The following is a 6,000-nucleotide window of genomic DNA, read 5'->3' as shown; positions in this document are numbered from 1 at the left end:
CTGGATTTGCTTAACGACTGTGTGATTCACTTAACAACTGCAGTGATTTGTGAACAGTGAACAATCATGGCAGAAAAGGTCATAAAATCAGGCACGAGCTGTTGAACAACCACTGTGCTTAACACTGGAAATTTTGGTCCCGATTGCGATTTGTAAGGTGAAGATTATTTGTAATGTGGTTTCTTTGGGTTCGGGTCAGGGGTAGGTTCCTTTCAGTTCTAACCTCTTCTATAGAAGAGGTTCCACAAATCTACAGCGCCATTTAGAACCGGTTCCAGCTCCCTCCCCCCGACCGTCCACACATCATCAAGATGAAGAGCGAGAGGAGGAATTCTGGGAGTTGAAGTCCACAAGTCTTAAAGCTGTCAACTTTGAACACCCCTGGGGTTTTTTTTTCTAAGGGGTTAGGGGTGCAAGGGTCTTGTAACTTGACAGCTTTAAGACTTGCGTGCTTCAAATGCCAGAGTTTCTGAGCCAACGTTTTGATTGCTAAGCAAGAGCATTGTTAAGTGATAGTCTGCGCATGGGCGAGGAAAATGGCTGCCAGGTTTTTCGCTCGGCTTCTACATCAAATTTAAAAACTGAAAAAGAGTCTGTATTTGCACTCGGGAGCCAACCCAAAGGAGGAACGAGTGTCCGAACACCTAGCGACCCAGGATTGGCAGCAAGAACGGAAAATTCGATCAATCCGGGCTGCCAGTCCGAAAAAACGCCGAGCTCCGGAGAAACGCCGATCCTCGAAAAAACGCCGAGCTCCGGAAGACACGGAGGCGCTGAGATACTGTTGGTTGTGGGTGCGGGGGCTGGCAGCGGTAACGGAGAATTACACCACTCCAGGCTGCTAGCCCGAGAAGTCACCGAACAGTTGCTGAGCTCTGGAGGAAGTTTTGGAGGAAGTTGAGCTACGGAGCGGCGGAATTGCGGGAGACGCTGAGCTCTGAGGGCCTAGGGAAACGCTGAGGGGTTTTTACGGGCGTTTCCGAATATCGCTAAACGCCGAACGCTACCAGCATTGTTGTTTTAATGGTAGGAACTGGGTGAGAACTATAAGAACGCTGTGGACTGTTTGAGAGAGCTGGTGTTTTTGAGGGAGAATTTGGGAGGCGACTCAGACGCTGGAACGCATTTTCCTTCCCACTGCCGCTGTTGCTGGCATATTGTTGGCCTCCGACATTGTTGGTTAGGGAGGCTGTCTAGCGTCGACGAACACCACGTCGTAACCAAAAGAAGAGAACTGGTGAGGGAGGAAACTGCTCGAGGGGACTAATTGAAGGAGAGAGTGATTGGTGACCAGAACATCTCCCCCTACCTTTTTCCATCAGAGACAGATATTCTTTTCCCCACCCTAGGACTTAACCTGGAAACAACATCAAGGGGATGGCTGGAATTGAATTTAACCACCAGACTTTCTTCGCCATGGTTAGCCCCCTGACTCCCTCTGTTACAGCTGCTGCCCAGATCCACCTTGTCCCCCATTCTCCCCCCCCTTGGACGATATTGGTCTCCTTAGAGGAGCCCCCATTAAGGTGCTACCCCCCTCAGGAGAGGTGGAGGGCACCTTTGGACTATTACGAACTTAACACAGACGCTGTGAACCTGCGCAACTTTTTCTTATATTTCTTTTAATCGGTATGTTGAGTGCATGGGATTGCTTGAGATGATATGAATGATCTCACTTTTTATTATTATATAGTTGTATTGGTGTTTTAACTTTTTCAGTGAGGACTGTTTGTGTGAGAGTTTGGGTATGAGTGATTCGGAGGACCTGGCGGGGTATGCGGGGGCCATCGAGGTGGTTGGGGGAGCTATATCCACGGGAGAGGGTCGGAGCATCGCGGTCATAACAGGGAGAGGCAGATATGGCGGGGACTTTAGGGCAGGCCATCATCGGGGAAGGAGGGCTCGCTGTGTCATAGAGATCCCTCCTTCCGGCCCTAGGAGTCCCACTCCAAGGTCAGATGGCGCGAGTAATCAGGACCCTGGTCTCAGGCTGCTGTCGCTAAATGCCAGGTCTGTTGTTCATAAGGCCCCCCTCATCCGGGACTTGATAACTGATGAGGGCGCAGACCTGGCATGTATTACTGAAACATGGCTGGGCACGGAGGGAGGAGTCCCCCTCGTTGAGATGTGCCCAGCCGGATTTCAGGTGCTGCATCAGCCGAGAGCCCAGGGAAGGGGTGGCGGTGTGGCTATCGTAGTCCGGGAGTCTTTAGTACCTCGTAGGATCCCTGCTCCGGAGCTTGTCGGGTGTGAGTCCCTGCTGGTGAAGCTGGACCTCAAGGGTCAAGTGGGTCTGCTGCTTACGTACCTGCCTCCCAACTGCGTTGCAGCAGCCCTCCCCTCGCTCCTCGAGTCAGTAGCCGAGCTAGCAGTTGAGTTCCCGAGACTTATGGTTCTGGGGGACTTCAACTTGCCTTCGCTCGGTGAACACTCTGATGGAGCGCAGGAGTTCATGGCTTCCATGACAGCCATGGGCTTGACTCAGGTAATTCGAGGCCCAACTCACTCAGCGGGTCACACACTTGACTTCGTATTCCTCTCGGAGCAGTGGAGTTACGATCTTGGTCTGAGGGGTAATGAGATCATACCCCTGTCGTGGTCAGACCACTACCTACTGAGGCTAGACTTCCGGAGGCCAAACCCCCACCGTAGGGAGGAGGAACCGACCAGCTGGTTCCGCCCCAAGCGACTTATGGATCCTGTTAGGTTCCAGACGGAGCTTGGGGTTATTCCTGATACCCTCGCCCACAGTTCGGTGGAAACCCTCGTCGCTGCCTGGCACTCGGCAGCTTCGGGGTCTCTAGACCGGATTGCGCCACTACGGCCCCTCCGGGTCAGCGGCCCCCGGAGGCCTCCTTGGTTCACTGAGGAGCTCCGGGAGATAAAGCGCCGGAGGAGACACCTAGAGCACTCGTGGAGGTCTGATAGGTCCGAGTTGAAGCGGGCACTTCTAACAGCATGCACCAAGGAGTATATTCGGACTCTAAGAACAGCAAAAAGAACATATATTGCCTCCTTGGTAGCGTCCGCCGAGTCCCGCCCAGCCGCCCTGTTTAGGATAACCCGCTCCCTCCTAAATAGGAGGGAGACGGGGGACCCCTTACAGGGTAAGGCTGAGGAGTATGTCCAGTTCTTGGCGGACAAAGTTGCCCGGTTTCGAGCGGACCTGGACTCCACTCCAGTAGATCCAGCCGGGACACAAGGGGAAGACTTGGCAAACCATCTCTGGGTTGAGTTTCAGGAAGTTGCCTCTGGGGATGTGGACAAGGCTATGCGAGCTGTGAGTGCCTCCACCTGTATACTGGACCCGTGTCCCTCCTGGCTGGTTGCCAGCAGCAGTGAGGTGACACGAGGCTGGATCCAGGCGGTTGTTACTGCCTCTCTTCGGGAGGGGTACTTCCCCACCGCGCTTAAGACAGCGGTGGTGAGACCCCTCCTGAAGAAACCGTCCTTGGATCCAGCTGTCCTTAATAACTACCGTCCAGTCTCCAACCTCCCCTTTGTGGGGAAGGTTGTTGAGAAGGTGGTGGCTCTCCAGCTTCAGCGTACCTTGGAGGAAGCTAACTATCTTGACCCCTTCCAGTCTGGCTTCAGGCCCGGTTACAGCACAGAAACCGCTTTGGTCGCATTGACCGATGATCTCTGGAGAGCTAGGGATGGAGGCCATGCTTCCATCCTAGTTCTCCTTGACCTCTCAGCGGCTTTCGATACCATCGACCATGGTATCCTTCTGCGACGACTGTGGGAGATAGGGGTGGGCGGCACTGTTTTGCAGTGGTTCTCCTCCTATCTCTCGGACAGGTCGCAGTCGGTGTTGGTGGGGGGGCAGAGATCGTCCCTGAGGCCCCTAACTTATGGGGTGCCGCAGGGGTCGGTCCTATCCCCCCTACTATTTAACATATACATGAAACCGCTGGGCGAGATCATTCGGAGGCACGGGATAAAATACCACCAATATGCGGACGATACACAGTTGTATCTGTCCGCCCCGTGCCAACTCAATGAAGCGGTGGACGTGATGAACCGGGGTCTTGAGGCCGTTAAAGACTGGATGAGAGCAAACAAGCTGATACTCAACCCAGACAAGACCGAGTGGCTGTTGTGTTTTCCTCCCAAAAACTTGACCAACGTACCATCACTCAGGCTGGGGGGACAAAATTTACACCCCTCAGAAAGGGCCCGCAACTTGGGAGTCCTCCTGGACCCACAGCTGACTTTTGACCACCATCTTTCAGCTGTGACCAGGGGGGCATTTGCCCAGGTTCGCCTGGTGCGCCAGTTGCGGCCCTACCTGAATCGGGAGGCCCTCACAACAGTCACTCGAGCCCTTGTGATCTCCAGGCTGGAATACTGCAACGTGCTCTACATGGGGCTGCCCTTGAAGAGCACCCGGAGACTTCAGCTAGTCCAGAATGCGGCCGCGCGAGTGATCGTGGGCGCACCACGGTTCGCCCACAGGCGCACCACGGTTCGCCCACATAACACCGATCCTCCGTGAGATGCACTGGCTACCTGTCGATCTCCGGGTGCACTTCAAGGTCCTACTCACCACCTATAAAGCGCTCCATGGTAGTGGATCTGGCTATCTGAGAGACCGCCTTCTGCCAATTACCTCCCTGCGTCCCATCAGATCGCATAGAGTTGGCCTCCTCCGTATTCCATCCGCCAGTCAGTGCCGACTGGCGACTACTCGGAGGAGAGCCTTCTCTGTTGCGGCTCCGACGCTATGGAATAATCTCCCCGTGGAGATCCGTACCCTCACCACCGTCCAGGCCTTCCGCACAGCCCTCAAGATCTGGCTAGCCCGTCAGGCCTGGGGATAAGTTTACTTTCGCCCCTCCCGAATGTCGAGTGAATGTTGTGTTTTACTGTTTAATTTACTCTTGTTCACATTTCTTTTTGTATTTGTCCTACACTCCCTTTCCCCTTTTATTGTAAGCCGCCCTGAGTCCCCTCAGAGAAAAGGGCGGCCTATAAATGTGCAATAAATACAAAATACAAATACAAGTTTCACCACATTTTACAAGTTGGCCCCTCCCGCCCAGTCACCTGGCTGGCAGGCCACTCCCACCCAGTCACATGGCCAGCAAGCACTCCCACAAAGCAGGCCACACCTACAGAAGAGGTTCTAAAAAATTTGAAACCCACCACTGGTTCAGGTATTACGCAAACTCATCCATTGATCTTGCTTTAGCAAACCATGAGAAAATAAAATGTGGCTTCTTGCACTTTGCAAAGCCACCTCTGTCCTTCCCTGAGGCAATGCTACTTTTTGTAGATTCCGACAGTACTGAGTTTGACATTTTGCTTGGCTGCTATTTTGAGCTACTGTTTTGCCAGCTTAGCCCTGGACTTGGTGATTGCCAAGTCAGTGCTGATTCCACATAGGTAACAGAATAACTGAGCTGGAAGGGACCTTGGAGGTCTTTTAGTCCAACCCGCTACTCAATCAGGAGGCCCTATACCACTGATGGTGAACCTTTTAGACACTGAGTAGCCAAACTGTGCATGCCCAAATGGAAAGATGTGCATGCATGAGAGAACATGCGCACACCCATGTGCAGACATGTGTGCATGCGCAGCAGAGACCCGAAGATCAGCTGGTCGGTGGGAGGTGAGGCATCCCAACACCAGCAGCATGGCAAGAGGTAAGATCTTCTGTTTCGTCATTTGCAGAGAAACAGAAGCTCACGAAAGAAATGCCACAGAGAGCTGAGCTGGGGTGAAGGCATGTGTGCCAGCAGAGAGGGCTCTACATGCCACCTCTGGCACGCATGCCACAGGTTCACCATCATGGCCCTATACTGTCTGAGACAAATATCTTCTTTAAAACCTCCAGCGTTGGAGCAACCCGTATCTTCTGGGGGGAAACCATTCCACTGGCTGATTGTTCTAGCAATTGGCAGATTTTCTCCATCAATGTCCCTAACAAGTCTTCCAATAATGCTCCCATTCCTGCTGTAACAAAGTCCCTCCTTCTCGCTGCTGATCAGCGTCTTC

This window comes from Thamnophis elegans, chromosome 12 (genome assembly GCF_009769535.1).
Source record: "Thamnophis elegans isolate rThaEle1 chromosome 12, rThaEle1.pri, whole genome shotgun sequence".
Classification (NCBI taxonomy): Eukaryota; Metazoa; Chordata; class Lepidosauria; order Squamata; family Colubridae; genus Thamnophis; species Thamnophis elegans.
The sequence above is the reverse complement of the archived record's forward strand: the minus strand, read 5'-3'. Positions refer to the sequence as shown.